Source organism: Camelus dromedarius, chromosome 14 (genome assembly GCF_036321535.1).
Source record: "Camelus dromedarius isolate mCamDro1 chromosome 14, mCamDro1.pat, whole genome shotgun sequence".
NCBI lineage: Eukaryota > Metazoa > Chordata > Mammalia > Artiodactyla > Camelidae > Camelus > Camelus dromedarius.
Genome location: NC_087449.1, coordinates 66037874 through 66053432, shown reverse-complemented (window position 1 = coordinate 66053432; position 15559 = coordinate 66037874). Strand labels below are relative to the sequence as shown.

Genomic DNA, 15559 nt, shown 5'->3' with positions numbered 1-15559 from the left:
GAGAAAAGTGGGTTCAGAGGCACAAAACACGTCAATAAGGAGCAGACCCAAGAGTGCTTGCGGGTGTAGACAGGAGCCCGGTGTCAGTCCAGGGAGGGAGGTGGTGGGAGAGGACAGGCTAGCCGGAGCTGGCCTCCTCCTGCCCTCAGCCCATCTGCTCCTGGACACGGGGCCTGCCTCCGCTCCCAGCCGGGGCGGCCCACAGATGATGGCAATTGAGCTGGATTTCATTTTGTCAGCAAAGCAACTCTTTCCAAAGCATCTGTCAGGTGCAGACCACTGAATACAAAACACCGAGTGAGTCCAGAACGAGGCGGGCATGGCTGGTGCCTGGTTTCCATGGGCAGCCGCCGGAGGGGACTCTCCGTGGCCTCTCCTGCTGCCTGGGCGGCTGGGCTCAGGGAGGACAGGCCTGAGAAGAGCCACCCAGAGCACAGGGCCCAAAGCGCTGATCTCTGAGGCTCAGAGCAAAGATCTGATGTCATACAGGACCTCAGAGAGCCGGTCAGCGGGTCCCTCAGACTCTGTGCCACCCTAGGAAGCAGGGCTTTGGGGAAGATGAGCTGGGCGCCACAGACAGGGAGCAGCTGAATGTCCTTTCCTGGGGGTGGCAGGGGACAGCAGCAGTGCGGTCACTGAGTGTCCAAGCTGAGGCTTGGGGGACACCTGCAGTGACCAGCTAATCCTCAGTGCTCAGATTAGAGGGTTCCTGCCCCCAGCCACAAGGTTGGAGAGGGGTCAGGAGGGCCAGGCTTCCGTGCAGGGAGGTAGAGCCCTCACTAGGCCAATGGTCCAGCCTGCCCAGGGGCGGGACCCCAAGGCTGAGGTCGCCCCTGCCCCGCGCGCATGGGCGTGTGCCCGCGGGGAGGCTCTGGCCAGCTTGGCCTTGCTGCTGCTGCCAGTCCAGGCTCAGGCTGCGCCCAGTGGAATCCTCCTTAGCCACGGCCCTGACCACGTCCTCCTGTTGAAGCCACCTGGGGCCCTCAGGATGGAGCACGTGCCTGGGTGTGCCTGCAGGGCCTCCATGCTTGGGCCCCAGGCCGCTGCCCCTGCCCCCGGGGCTCCACGCTGTGTAGTCCCCCAGCCGGAGCCGCTGTCTCTCTTTCCTCTGCCTGCCTCTCTCCCCAACCCTCATCTGCTCACCCACCTCACCCTTCCCCCTCAGCCGAAATAGTGCCTCTTCCGCTGGCCCTCCCAGACCTCCCAGCCGGGACGTCACACCCCCAGCCCCCCAGGCCTCTCAAGACCCCCAGGGAGACATCAGACTGAAGTCAGCCTCCCATACTTAACCAGAAGGGACCACACAAACCTCTTCAAAACTCCAAAGAGCACCGGAGACTGGGAGATGTCACAGCTAATTCCCTTCAATCTTTCCCGTTTGCCGGGCCGTGGGCCCCGCCCAGTGCTGGGCTCCAGGAGGGCTCTCTGTAAATACCTGAGGCACGGCTGAGTGGAGAGTGACCGGGCCCCGCTTTGACCCACTGCCCACAGGGGCCTGAGCCCCTGACAAAGGCCCCCAGTGTCCAGGCCCTGGGAGCTGGAGCTGCCCGGTGCCCCCCACACCAAGGCCAGGCCTGGGGACCGGGGAGCGGGGCAAAGGTGCCAGGGGCCCTGCTCTCAGTCCCGCCTGCCCACCCCTTCCATCCAGTGGTGTCTAAACGTGCAGGGTTTGTACGTCACCTTGGGTTCCCTCCCCCAGGACTGCCCGCACTTCCTCTCTGGCAGAGCCTTGGCTGGGCTGGAGCAATGGCCCTGATGTAACCATGGGCGCTGACGCCACCCGTCCAGGCCAGCCGAGCCAGGTCTGGGGAGCCAGGAGGTGGACACACGTCCTGACTCTGTGACTGCTCCACTGTGTGACCTCAGGCCAATCACCCACCCTCTCTGCTCCCTAGTTCCCTCTCTGTAAAGCAAGAAAAAGAATCTCGCAGCTCTTTGCTCTGAGATCAGAAACATCCAGCCAGCTCCGCGGGGCCCGGCTTGGCTCCCGGGCCTCTGTCGACCCAGGTCCAAGGTGCCGAGGCCACTGTTTCATCCCATTTCCTGGAAGGTTCCAGAGACCTAGTTAGCCAGAGATTAGCCAAGGGGATGCTCCCGAGGGAAGAGATACCCTTCAGGGCGGCCACCATGGCCAGAGGCCTCAGGCCTGGGCCCTCTCAATGCCTCTCACACACACAGACAGCCCTTTTCCCGCAAGCCACCCCATGGCCATCTTCCCCATACCTTCCCTGTTCTTTGATTTGAGCCCGTTACCTTTCCTCTCCTCGTTGCCTTCACCTCCTCACCACACCCCCCATCCTCAGAAGGGGCCCCCATCCTGGAAAAGTCACCCTTCCCTACAGGGGCCTGTCAGAGTCAGCCAGGAGTGTCACCTCCCAACGGCCACCAAGGGGATGAAGCTTCACGAACTCCAGGGGGTGGAAAGCAGACCTGGGTCAGCCTCAGATGCTTAACCAGAGGGAACTGTGAATGCCTGTTCCAAAGTCTGCAGCGCATCGAGAACATTATGTAAAACTACACCAAACTCCCCATAAATCTAATCACATTTGGCTCTCTGGTGTCTGGGGGCGGGAGCAGAGCCGTGCAGTTGCTCAGAGTGTGCATGTGTGTGCAGGGTTCTGGTTACAGACGCACAGGCTGGAAACACAGCCCGGGAAATATGGCTCCAATAAAAGCTTTCGATGCCGATCAGGCTTGGAACACACGCCGGGCACCAGCTCACCGTGTTCGGGGAAAGCAGGGATGCGCTGGGAGCCAGGAAGGCATCAGATGTGGTTCCAGCATCAGGCATGCCACCCAGTGCTGGAGCCAAACACATTAGCTTCATCACATTTTCACATAAATCACATTCCTTCAAAGACTTCACAGTTTGATTTCCTGATATTTCCAAATTCCTCTGCCCTGCAGCAGAGTTGTCAGTGGTTTAATCAAAATGTTGTGCTTATCGGTGGTGAAGTGAAACTCTGCTCCTCAGCCTTCGCCTCACCTGTTGAAGATGGGGGGAGGGCGGGGGAGGGCGGAGGGCGGGCGGGGAGCTCGTTGTTCGGAGCCTTAGGAATCTCACAGACCCCGGCTTCTGTGCCAGACCGACTGCAAGAACACCAGCTTGATTCTTGCAGCTGTGCCCTTTAGTCCCATGGGGTCTTCCCGCAACCTGCAAACTGAGGGACGCCTCCTCCAGATTAAAACAAAACAAAACCAAACAAAACAAAACAAAATAAAACAAAACAAAAAACCAAGGGGAAAAAATTAAGATGTTTGTTAGGAATTCCCAGTATGTTTCCCACGATGCTTCGTGACTTTTGCAATCCCTTCTGTGGTATTTAGAATATGGGTCCTACTGCTATAACACAAAAGAAACAGTGACTTAACGTTTCTTTCTCTTTCACATAGCAATACAGGGTTGAAAGGGCAGCCTCAGGGTGTCAGGGATTGGATCAGCCACCCAGGTGCTTCCCAGCTGGCTGCTCTGCCATTCCTAGGGCATTGTCCTCTTTTATGTGGGCCAAGATGGCTGCTCCAGCTCCTGCCATCGTAACTGCATTCCAACCAGTGGGAAAGGGAGAAGAGGAAATGGAGGGCAAGCTTCTTCCCTTTAAGGACAGGGCCGAGAAGTTGCACACAATACTTCCACTCATATGTCATTGGCCAGAATTTGGTCATAAGGGCACCCCTCATTGCAAGGGAGTCTGGGAAGTGTAGTCTTTTGCTAAGGACTACCATCCTAACTTTTACTCTGGGGAATAGGGTTCTTCAAGTGAGTCCTACTCAAGGCTGAGTAGAGCTGAGCTCTCAGCCTGGGGGCCTCCAGGAAGGCCTCAGCTGAGAATTGTTCAGCTCAGCTCAGCTCAAGGCCTGAAGGTGATTGCCTCAGGTCCCGGCTGTCAGAGGGTTGGAGTTTATAGAGCTCAAGAGAACATGATCTAAAGATCAGCGTGTCTCATCCTGGAAACTCTGGGGTCTGTTCCAATGCAGCTGGTCTGAGAGAGCACAGCTTTGGACCCGGCAAACCACCACGGTGTCTGCAGGGGCTGGCGGGGGATCTGCTCCTCCCGGGTCAGCCTTGAGTGGGACGAATGATGGGTCAGATGAGCCCTGAGCCTTGGTCCTGCCAACCTGGCGGGAAGCCTGCTCGGTGATCCTTGGCCGCCCAGAACCACAGTGGCCCAGACTCTCCACCCTCGGAGAGCCAGATGGAGCCAGTTCCCTGGGATTGGATCACCAACTCAGAGCACTGTGGCTTTCTGCCCTGTGGCAGCCCGGGAGGGGACAGGTGTGCCAGCCGCTTCCCAGCTAGCAGTTGGTGAGGTTGACCATCCAGAGTGAGGGATGAGGGAGTGAGCTTTAAGCTATGTTCATAGCCTTTCCCCCAGGGGTCCCCAGCTGGGTACAAGCAGCAGTGAGGGCGAGAAGGATGTGCAGAAGGACTTCCAGGAGCTGCCAGGAATGTTGGTGAGGGAGGCACAGACATGGGGGGAGCCTGGCTCCTCCTCTGACCAGCTGGTGGTTCCGGAGCCAGGAAGTCAGTCCTCTTTCCCAGGTTGGAGCGCTCAGCCCCTGCCAAGCGCTGGGCTAAGGGTGGTCAGCCAAGGCCAGCTGGATGGCCCTTTGGGGACTCTGGACCAGCAACACTGGACCAGGACAAGCTCCTAGAGCCCTGGGGAGGCTGCACGGTGGGAGAAAGCACAGGCCCTGCCCTCAGGAAGACAGACCAAAGAGGCCGTAGCCGCTGAGGAAGCCAAGGCAGCTGGCCTGAGAGTGCCCAGGACTGGACCAACGTGTGGGGCTCGGAAACAGGCAGGAGGCAGAGAGGTGCTCCCAGGCAGGCTGGGTGGGGCCGCGCAGAGGAGGAAGCAGGCAGAGGCCAGCACAGGTGTGGCCCTGAGGTGGTGTCACGTCTGAGGCTTAAAAGCCACGTTGAATACGAAGTGATGGAGTCGGTGAGGAGCGTGAGGTGGCAAAGGTCATGTGAGTCCGAGGGCGCCGAGCCCTGCAAAGAGTGAGGACAGAGGCCACGCTGAGTGCGAAGTAATAAAGGTCACGTTGATGCGGAAGAGGCAGAAGTCATGCTGAGTGGAGGCTGTGTCAAGGAAGCCGTGTTGAGTGTGAGGGAGGAAGTTACGCCAAGTATGAAGTAATCAAGTCCACGTTGATGGTGGGATGGAGGCCCTGTTGAGCGTGGAGGCGGGTGGAGGCTGTGCTGATAGGGTAGAGGCCGTCCATATTCTGTATGAGAATGGAGGCCATGTTGAGTGTAGGTGGGGCGGGCAGAGGCCATGCTAGGCTTGAGATGATGAAGACCATGTTGATAGTGGGGTGGAGCCCACGTTGGGGCTTCACGGGTGGGTTCAAGGGTGCTCTCCTAGCTCCCAGCAATCCTCAGTTACCCCAGTCACCTGTGGCCCCTGGACACCTGCAGCCCGCTGGTGTTTCCAGGAGCCAGGACCTCGGCCCCTCACCACGTGCTCTCTGGACAAGCGCGCTCCTAACCTCTGAGCAATGACCAGGATGGGCCAGCAAGGCACCCGGGACCCGGCAAAGACAGGGTGGCTGGAGACAGGAGCCCCGTCTAGGCTGAGACGAGGCTGATGCGGCAGAGACTGGAAGGAAGGAGGCTGGGTCACAGGTGCCTCTACCAGGAGCTGCTCACCCCACACGTTAGGCCAACAGAGCCTTCAGTCTCCGGACCCCCCCCCCCCCACCTGCCTGGCACGACCTCCCTGTTGCAGCACTCAAGCCTTGGGGTGTGTAGTCGGTGCGTCTGTTGTTTTCGCGTGATTTTCCAGACAAAGACCAACGAGCCAGTAAGAGGGGCAGTGTTTATTTGTTTTGCTTTTTTGCTTAGATTGTAATCCTGGTGATTATAGAACATCAAGAAGTAAAATCAACAAAGGCCTTCCTTTCCGGGCCCTGCACGAACTCGTTCCTGGTCCATTAGCGCCACCCTGTGGCCCACAGCAGCAGAGCGGCTCCGACACGCGAGCCCTGCGGGGAGCCCCACTCCCCAGCCTGGGGCGACCCCGCAGGGAGCACGTCCAGCCCCTGCCTGAGGACCTGGTGCCTGAGACCTGCTCTGTGATTCTGGAGCGGTGGGGATTGGCGTGGGGCTGGAAGAGACCGAAGGGGGCCCTCAGGAGCCTCCTCTCGCCCTGGGTCTACCTGGTCTGACAGCATCTGGCCAGCGCAGGTGGAGGGGCTGGCAGCTTCGCCCTGCTGTTACAAAGGGCCGGAGGATTTCTTTTTGGCCAGAAATGTTTGATTGGCAGCATTTTCCATTGTCCTCATCTCTGAAGTTAGACTCTCAGGACAGGAGTGAGGGACCAGGAGTCAGGAATGAGCTTGCACACATCCCGGCCACCTACCACTAGGGCTCAGGGGAGGCAGAGAAGCTGCAGTTCCTCCCCCACCCCACCCCCAGGCCCCCCGCCAGTCCTCCAAGGCCCACAGAGCCTGGGCACAGACGTCTGCTCGGTGCCGGAAGCTGTGGTCCACGTCGGAACCTCCGGGGCAGGTTGATACCAGGCAGGCGCCTGTCTCCGGCCCCACCCTGCCCCTCAAGACATCGTGATTCCACAGGTCTGAAGTGGGCCCTGGGAAACTGAATTTTTTATCAAGCAAGATTCTTGTACTTTTTGAGAGATCCCAGCTTAATGCAGTTTCCAGCGAGAGGCCGGCCAAGGATCCCTGTCGTGGAGATCAGGATTGGCCCTTTTGGGGGGCCACGGGCCTCTTTGGGCATCAGCTGATTCTCAGATCTGAGAAGGGAGACAGGTTACAGAGGCAGTGCTGATCTCAAGCATGCACAAAAAATCGGGACATCATTTCTGGGTGTTTCAGGACCCCATGAATTCTTCCCATAGACTCTGGGCTGAGACACACTACCCTAGAAGTTTCCTTGGGTTGAAAGTTCGATGTTAGTGCCAGACACAGAACGGGGTCTTCCAGACACTTATTGACTTGAAGTCATGAGAAACCCTGGACTGCAAAAAAATGGAAGCACATCTGTGTCCCCAGGACCACAGCTCTGTCCCTAAGTGCAGAGGGACTCATCAGTGGACGGGGCCTGCCAAGCCCAGAGGTCCTGTCCCACTCCCTGCCTGTGTCGGCTGGATTTGGAGTCACTGGGGGAGGTGGTTCAGTGTAGACAGGCCTGGAGAGGAATTCCCTGCCCATCTTGCTTGTCCCTTTGGTGAGGAACTGCTGAGACGAGGAGCGGCCAGGCTGGGTCTCCTCATGTCCCCACTCCTGCCAGAACGCCCCGCCGGCGCCTCCCAGCCCTGCGGGATCTCCCAGCAGAGGCAAGAGAGAGGCAAGTCTGATGTGAAATCCAGGCTTACTTCCTTCCCTGCTCTGCTGGGAGGATCCAGGTTGGTTTTGCAAGTGTGCCTTTCTCCCTCAGGCTAAACCTTATTTAGCGGGTTTGGCTCCCAAATAGGAGAACTAACAGAGAAATACTTTTTTTGATTTCCTGTCTCTCGCTGGCTACTTGCCACTCAGGGCTGCAGTCACAGAATCCCCTGCTCCGTCCGGGAGCTTTGACAGAGCGCCCCTCTGCTGGTGTTGCCGGCACGGCAGCCCCGCCAACCACAGCCTGTGCCCGACTGCCTCCCAGGGCTGACACAGCCCTGCTCATGCTGGGGAGTGGTTTTCTTGAACTTGGAATGTGTTGTTGACATTTTAATCTCCAAATTTGCAGCTTTTCCTTGAAAATCAAAGGTTCTGGCCCACATAGTTGGGAGCCAAGAGGCAGCTACCCCTTTCAAGGGCACCTGCCTCCCTGCAGTCACCACCTGGAGGGGCTGCCATCCCTGCCCCTGGGCGGAGCCTGAGAGCAAAGGCTGCCATCAAGCCCCAAAGGGAAGAGGATTCCAGAGCCGACATGGTTCCTTGGATGTGGGATAACAGCTGAAGCTTCTCTCCCTGCCAAATTGGGCTTCCGACATTACTAGACAATCAGAGAACTTCAAGCACGTTCACGCTCTTACTACGGCGCGGAGAATTCCCGGCCTCGGTAACAATGCCACTTAGCAAATCAGGAGGAGATTCTGAGAGCCTCGGAATGGCTCCACAATGCCACGTCCTTGGCCCAGTTAGCAGAGCCGGAGAGGAAACACTCATCCAAGGCCAATTCTTATGTCACAGGGCCCCTAGGAGATGCCTGAGAGGCCAAGCGCGGAGGAGCGGGGAGCACCGTCCCCACATGGCCTGGATTTCCTGCCCCGGCAGCTGTGCTGGCCTGAGCTGCCCAAATCAGCTCCTGACTGGGAAGCCCCGCTCCCTGCTGCTCACCTCTGAGGTGCTAGGTCCCTCCCTCCTGGAAGAAGTCCTCAGGTCCTTTGCCTTTTCCTGGGCTGATTCATGGATGGAATGAAGCCTGTGCCTCCTGGTAGCAGATGGAAAGGAGGGTCTTGGGCCCCACATCGCCAGACATCCTGAAGCAGGAATTACAGGCCCACTCGGGACAGCCTGTGTGTCCCCACACACGCGCGCCACCCTGTCCCCACCCAGCCTCTGTGCGCCTCGAAATGAGATTTCTGAGTACGTTGTCCTCAGGACCAGCAGGAGAATGCGAGCTGAGGGTGAGACGGGGAGATTGAATAGTCTGTGGGTGTCTGGATATGAGAAGTTAAACCTAATGAAAATTCCATCCAGCTGAACCAAGAAACCAGAAGCAGGGCCTTTATTCCTGTCAACAAGAATACAGCGAAAATTAAACCAACGCAGCTGCCATTTCCCATTGACCTTGTTGCCATGGAGACAGCCTTCGAGGGTCCACTAGTGGGAAGACGCCAAGTGGGCTCATCCAGGCCCTGCGAGGCACGCGGCGACCCCTCTCCCGCCCGCCTCTGTCATGTGGCTCTTGAGTAGGGTGACCGCACTGCAGGGCTACCTAGGAGGCTCTGGGCGACACCCTTGTCCAGACAAACCATCACAGCGCCGTCTTGGTCTCCAAGGTGACCTGTCGGGGCAGCAGTTAAACAGTCACCTCTGTCTGGGTCTTCACAGAGAGCTGAGTCCCCGAGTGGGAGCCCTGGATGGGCCGAGGCTGACGGGTCAAGAGAAAGCGGCCCCTGCCCCCTGCCACAGACCTCTGCTGGGAGGTGGGAGGGATTTTCTTTGTTACCAGCAAGCCACTTGTCACCTGCTCACCACGGCGTCAAGAAATCTCTTCCTGTGCAAAGAACGTCAAGCGTCCATTCCAGCAGCGCCGCCCGTGCTGTGACCCTAGCTCCAGCCAGAGGTGCCCTGTCATCTTTCCAGAAGTCACTGCCCCACAGAGCAAAGAAGGGTCAGCTGCTTGCCCTCACCAGCAACCAGGGCACTGCAGGGTGAGGGGCCTTCCAGATCATACCCTTCTGACTTTAATTCCTTGCCAAAGGGTTCCAGGAATGATGTTTCAGAGCAGAAAGGGTCGTCTCCCCTGGGGCCCTGGACCCCGTCTGGCCTCAGATCTCCTGTGACGCCACCGAATCAGAGTTCTGGGTGTAGGACCCACATGTGTCTTTCTAGTCCCTTGAGGAAGAGTGACGTGTAGTCAGATGAATCAGTGGGAGGCACCCATTTTACAGGTGAGGAAACGGAGGCCAAGAGGAATCAAAGATCTTCCCAAGATCACACGTGTGCAAGGAAAAGAGCTGTGGCCACCGGGGCCGCGACCCCCGGCCAGGGTGGTCCTACCAGTCTGTCTCCCACAGACTCTGGACGTTTCTGAATCCTAGCCCCTCCTTCCTGTGGAGCCGGCTCTGGCATTGAGCTCAGAGGTTCTCCCTACCCTTTGGGAAAGTTCCACCGTGGCCTCAAGCAGCCACATTGGGAACAAACATTTGTGGCTTCTGCAGACAACCAAGAAGGTTGCCGCTGGGCCCCTCCCACCCCGCACCTCCGCCTGTGAATAAGTGGGTCCTGTCCCCACCCCCCCGCACCCCCAATGCCTAGCAACCTAGGCAAGGGGCCAGACGCTACTCCCACAAATCCCACGTTCTCCGGGAAGAGTCTTTCTTCGGGTTCCCTGTCTTTTATGGAAATTTCCCCTAACCTCACCCCAGTTGGCCATGATGAAGGAGGCCAGCACCCCTCCAGGAACCCCAGCAGCCCAGGTGAGATGCTGAGACTCCTTGCAGGGACCTTCCTCCCTCTCTCACTCCTGGTCTTCCAAGAGCAGGTCCACAACAGACCCGGCCCCCCACTTCCTGTCCTGCCCCTGGGAGGCCCAAGACGGCTGTCCTGGCTGCCCACCTGGCCCGGCCCCGGCTGAGGAAGGTCATGAGGGAGGGTCCAGGGACTTTAGAACTTCTGCCCCCTCCCCTCCCCGAGCCCACCTGGCCCTTCTGAGGCAGCTGGCAACCCCCATCCTCAGAGAGGGCAGGAGACAGTGGAGGCACTGCAGGCCAGGGGAACAGCACCTGGGCCAGCCCTAGGGGGGAGGGGGTCTGGGCTTCCTGCCCAGCCACCAGCCCCCCAGGAAATTGGAATCACCCGCTTGAGAAAGCAAAGTGAACGGAAGGAGTCTAGCTCCTGGTGGGGTAGCTCTCCCTCCTCCGCCCTAATGAACAGTTGAGCCATTGATCAGCCTGGGAGGGACAGAGGCTGGGGAGACCGAGAGGCAGGTGGCTCAGTGGGAACGGCCACCCCTCCCCACCTCCACTTACCTGCCGTGTGACCATGGGCGAGTCACAGGACTTTCCTGAGTCTTGGTCCTTGGGTGAATAAAATGGGACAAAAATTCTGTCTCAAAGGATCACTGAGAGATGAGAGATGGAATCTCTAGGCCCTTGGGTCTCAAATCTGAGCTAGCATCAAATCCCTTGGAGGGCAGGGCACAGATCTGAGCCCACCCCCAAAGCTTCTGATTCACCCCAGGCCAGGCGGGGCCTGGGGATGCGCATTTCTAGCATATTTGCGGGTGATTATACTGCAGCTGGAACCACACTTTGAGAGCCACTGCCCAGGGCCCCTCCACAGTGGGCGCCCAACCAGGGCTGGAGAGGGTTGTGATTTATTTCTTTTTATAAGGGAGTCAACATGTAGAGAACCTAGCACAGTGCCTGGCTCGCAGTGTAAGGGCAGTAAATGTTATTTTTGCTATTATTACTGAGATGTGAGCTCTGCTCACAGCTCACTGGGGAAAATCATGAATGGATGAAACAGAAAGAGAGCGATGCTAGAGAGGGTGTGATGCCTGAGAAACTGCCCGTTCATTTACTCCCTCCAGCAGTCCTGACTGAGCATCTGCTGGGAGCCAGGCAGCGCTGGAAGCATGGGGGCAGAGCGCAGGGACCCCCTCCCCAACATCCTGTCCTTGTGATTCAGACTGTGGCTCCAGTGGGGACAATAACTGGGGTAATCAGGAAGTCTTCCCAGGGGAAGAGAGGCTCCATGCTGTGTGCTGGATGAAGGGTGAGATTTAAAGCAGCAGGAGAGGGAGGCATTCTGGAAAGATCTCAAGGCCCCTCAAACACACACACATGTGCAGTGCCAAGGGCAGAGGGGGTCTCTCCCAGGGGCTCGTAGGGCTCCAGCCAGGCAGCCTGGGGAGGGGGAGGCCTGACCCTGTTGGCGGCCATATTAATTAGTCAGCTGGGGCTGCCACAGCAGAGTACACAGACTGGGCGGCTTAAACCATAGGGGTTGATTTCTCACAGTTCTGGAGGCTGAAGTCCAAGATCAAGCTGTGGGCAGGGCTGGTTTCCGGGGAGGCCTCTCCTCCTGGCTTGCAGATGACTACCTTCTCCCTGTGTCTGCACACGGCCCTTCTCTGTGTGCCCACTCCTGGTGTCTCCTTCTCATCTTAAAAGGACACCAGTCCTGTTGGTTTAGGACCCACCCTTATGACCTCACTTAACCTTAATTACCTCCTGAAAGGCCCCACCTCCAAACAGACTCACATTGGAGGCTAGGGCTTCAACCTCAGAGTTTAGGGGGGCGGGGCCACAGTTCTGTCCATAACAGGGTGATAGGGCAGCCTGACCTGGGGTCAAGCTAAGCCTGCCGGGCCCAAGCTCTCCGCCTCCCCTGCAAGGCTGGGTTGGAGCAGCCGTAACTGAAGAGGCGCTCGGCTGGCAGCCGGCCCCCGGGGGTGCTCCCCCCACACCTTCCCCGGCCCCCTCCCCCGGATCTCAATTACTCCCTTCCCGGCAGTTGGCTGCCTCTTGGGTGAATTGTTCATCAGAAGATGCTCTCCAAAGCATGGCCCCATGCTGTTGTCACTGATTTCGTTTTGATTATTCAGATTAGTGGCAGCGCGGCCGCCCAACTGCAGGAGGTCATTAGGGTGAGCGTCGCGTACAGGCCAGGTCAGCACCAGAGCGGGCGGCTGGGGTCCTGCAGCACCACCCGGGCCTCAGCTCCGCAGACCAGTCCTCCCACAGGGCCAGTGTCCAGCCCAGGAGCGGGGATCCCCGGGTAGCAGCAGGACTGTGGTCAGAGCCACAGGAGGACCCCTCGGCACCCCACTTTCCGGTGGTCAGCGTGGTCCCCTGGCCACTCCTGTCCTGTGCAGGCCTGACAGGAGCCAGCTTGGCCCACCCTTGCCCACCTGCTCCCACTCTGCTACCCTGTCCCAGCCTTCCTGGGCACACAGGCCCCTCTCCATCACCTAAGGAGCCTGGAACCACTGTCCAGGCGCTGTGCATGGGGAGCTGTAGAGGGTCCCCTGCCTGTGACTCTGTACAAAACACTCAGGACGCCGCCTGACCCCGGGCGAGGCCGCCGACGGAGGCCTGGGAACGAGAGGGCCGGTGCCGTCCACCGGGACGAGAGCAGAGGGGACGACTGCGTGGCCCAGCGCCACCGGGAGGTTATTTGGGGGGGAATTCGCTTTTGTCTTCCTGTGCCCCACCCCAGGTCATGACCCTGCGTTTCATCAAGTGTACTTTTCATGCCATTTCCTTTTTGCTGCTTTTACAAAGAGGGCGGGGCAGGGGAGCGGGGAGGCCAGTGCGTGTTTATGAGCCTGCCTTCACGAAGCGCTCTTTTCCCCATAGAAATCTCCTTTCCCGCTGATTCATTACGTGTCGAGAAGCAGAGCGTGACGTGTTAAAAGCCGTCTTGATAGTATTTGATATTCAGTACTAACAGCTCACCACCTCAGAGGAGGGGGCTTCTCTCCCACCCCCTCCAGAGGGGGAGGGAGACAATCTGCATACGGGATGTGCTAAGACAGTAGGTAATTTGCATTAAGCACCCAGAAATTCTCTGCTTGCAATCTGTCACCCTTCGCTGGGTTTTTATTTTATAACCTTCACGGCGTAAGCTGAGGAGCAAGAGGCAGAAAGAACGCAGGGGCCGCACCCCCGATGGGGGCTGGAGGAGACTGGCTGGGGGGCAGCGGCGAGCACAGGGGTCCCTGGTCAGAAACGCCGGGATGCTCTGGCAGAGGTGACTGCCTGTCCAGGCATCAGCAACCCTGCCCGGTCTCAGGAGCCCAGACCTCTGCGCGGGGTGTGGCCAAGTGGCCAGAGGTGGGGCTGCCTGAGCCCAGCTCACCTGTCCAGAGACCCGCGTCCAGACTCAGTGAGGTCTTCCCTGAGAACGTCTGGTCTGGTTTTGCAGTGAGCACTGACGTTGAGCCCTGGAGGTGCTGCTGCTCCCGGACGTGCAGTACCCGCGACTTTGGGCTCAGGACGAGCTGCGTGTGTACCATCCTGACTGCGTATGAGGAACTTCTGCGGGGCTGTTTTTAAAACATGCGCTCCTCCCTATCAAGGACATCAGAACCTCTGAGGGATGGCCGGCTGGGACAGGCCATCTGTGTGTACAGCAGTTTCAGAGAAGGGGTCCTGGAGCCCTGCTCTCGGCCCCGCCCCCCAGCCTCTGTTTTCTCATCTCTGAAATGAAGAATTTGGAAAAGGTCCCCAGCCAAGGAGGGCCCGGGTGTGAGGACAGGGCCTGACCCCGACTCCTACCTGGGCCGGGTCTCTCCTGCTATCCGTCTTCACTGTCGGATTTCCAGGTAGAAGTACTCCGGGGCTTTGGTGAGGCTTGCAGACCCCTGGCCTGAGCCTTCCCTTCTAGCTGCCAGGCAGGTGGTAGGCTTGAGCCAGCAAGAGCCCAGGCCTCTGGGGGCTGCCGGAGAATTTCCAGGTATCTCAAGGTGGCGCTGTCCGCTGGTGGAAAGGGGGTCTGTAAACCCCACCCACACCCCCACCCCTGCACATGCACATCACCTCTGCCCCAAACAGGCCCCCGTGACTTCAAATCAGGCAGCTGAGCTAGTTTGGGGCAGAAGTCACTCAGCTGCCATCCCCTCTCAATGACCCGCCAGAATTCAAGACCCACCGGGAGCGGGGCCATGGCCCCGGTGTTGCCCAAGGCACAGGAGGCAGAGCCGGGAAGACCTCCGGAGGAGCCGAAGCCTCATCAGAATGGAGTGGAGGGCGAGGGTGGTGGATGAACACCTGGGGCAGGGGCACCGAGAGGAGAAGCGGCAGCCTCGAGGGATTCCCAGCAGATTGTAACCCTCGCCGGAGTTTTCTTGGGAAAACCACCGAAGTTCTCCATGAAGGTGCTGACAAGGAACAGCGGTGTGAGACAGATGGCGCCACAGAACGCTCCAAGGCTGACCCCATCCGTGGATTTCACAGCAAGAAGCCCCGTTCTCCAAGCCCTGTTCCCATAGCATCAGCCAAGCTGCAGGGCAAGGCCAGCATCGCATGCCATGTGCCGCCACCATCGCCATCGCTGCTGTCATCACCATCGTCACCATTAGTAGTTATGACCACCACTATGCTCGCTTGGCTCAGCACAAAGTGCCAGACAGGAGACCGGGTCCCTCCTGGCCACTGTGAGGCACTTGCTGTTATCTTCCCATTTTGCAGACGAGAACACTGAGGCTCAGAGAGGCTTAGCGATTTGCCCAAATTCACACAAGTAAAGATGAAAACCTGGACTCCAATCTAGGTCTGAATCCAACCCCCCTCCTACCTGCTGTGTAGACTCTCCTTGTGTGTCCTCGCGTGCCCCTCACAGTAAAGGCAGGCCCTGAGGGTTTGACAGCTCTTCCCCTGGAGTCCACGCCAGATGAGCTCAGCCAAAGGGGAAAGGGAATTCTTGCATTTGCAAAGTGCCCGGCCTCTCCCTATCCCAACCCTGTGCCCTGCTCCTCCTTCCAGACCATCAACTCCCACTGTCCCCCGTTCACAGGGACCTGGGTTCCTCCTGGAGCCCCGGGCACCAGCTCTGGCCCCGGGGCTGTGGACACACTGCCTCTGGACCCAGCCCCACCAGAGCCACCAGAAAGAGCTGGGCTGTGCCAGGCGCCTGACAGGCCAGCCCAGGCTTGGCCACCTTTCGGCCAGGTCTGCTCCAGCTGAGAAAAGACAGCAGGGTGAGAGGCCTAAAACTCATCAGTCTACACCCTCAGCCAGGCAAGTCGTTTATTTTAGACTTCCAGCCCCATCCTGCCAGGCAGGCGAGGAGCCCACCCTCAGCAATTCTGGGGCCCCCTACTCCAACACCAGGAAGAGCCAAGGCCCAGGGTCAAGGAGGCTCGAGCCAGAGCCCCAGGGCAGCTGTGCAGGTGGCCGGTCATCAGGGGGCACCCACTGTCCAGGCCACGTGG

The 15559-nt window shown here is 58.7% G+C and overlaps 1 protein-coding gene across 14 annotated transcripts in view; it reads left to right on the top strand.

Annotated features, from left to right (window-relative positions):
* The window catches only part of CAMTA1 (calmodulin binding transcription activator 1), an 829301-nt gene that overhangs the window by 721686 nt on the left and 92056 nt on the right, over positions 1–15559 (top strand). The window lies entirely within an intron of this gene.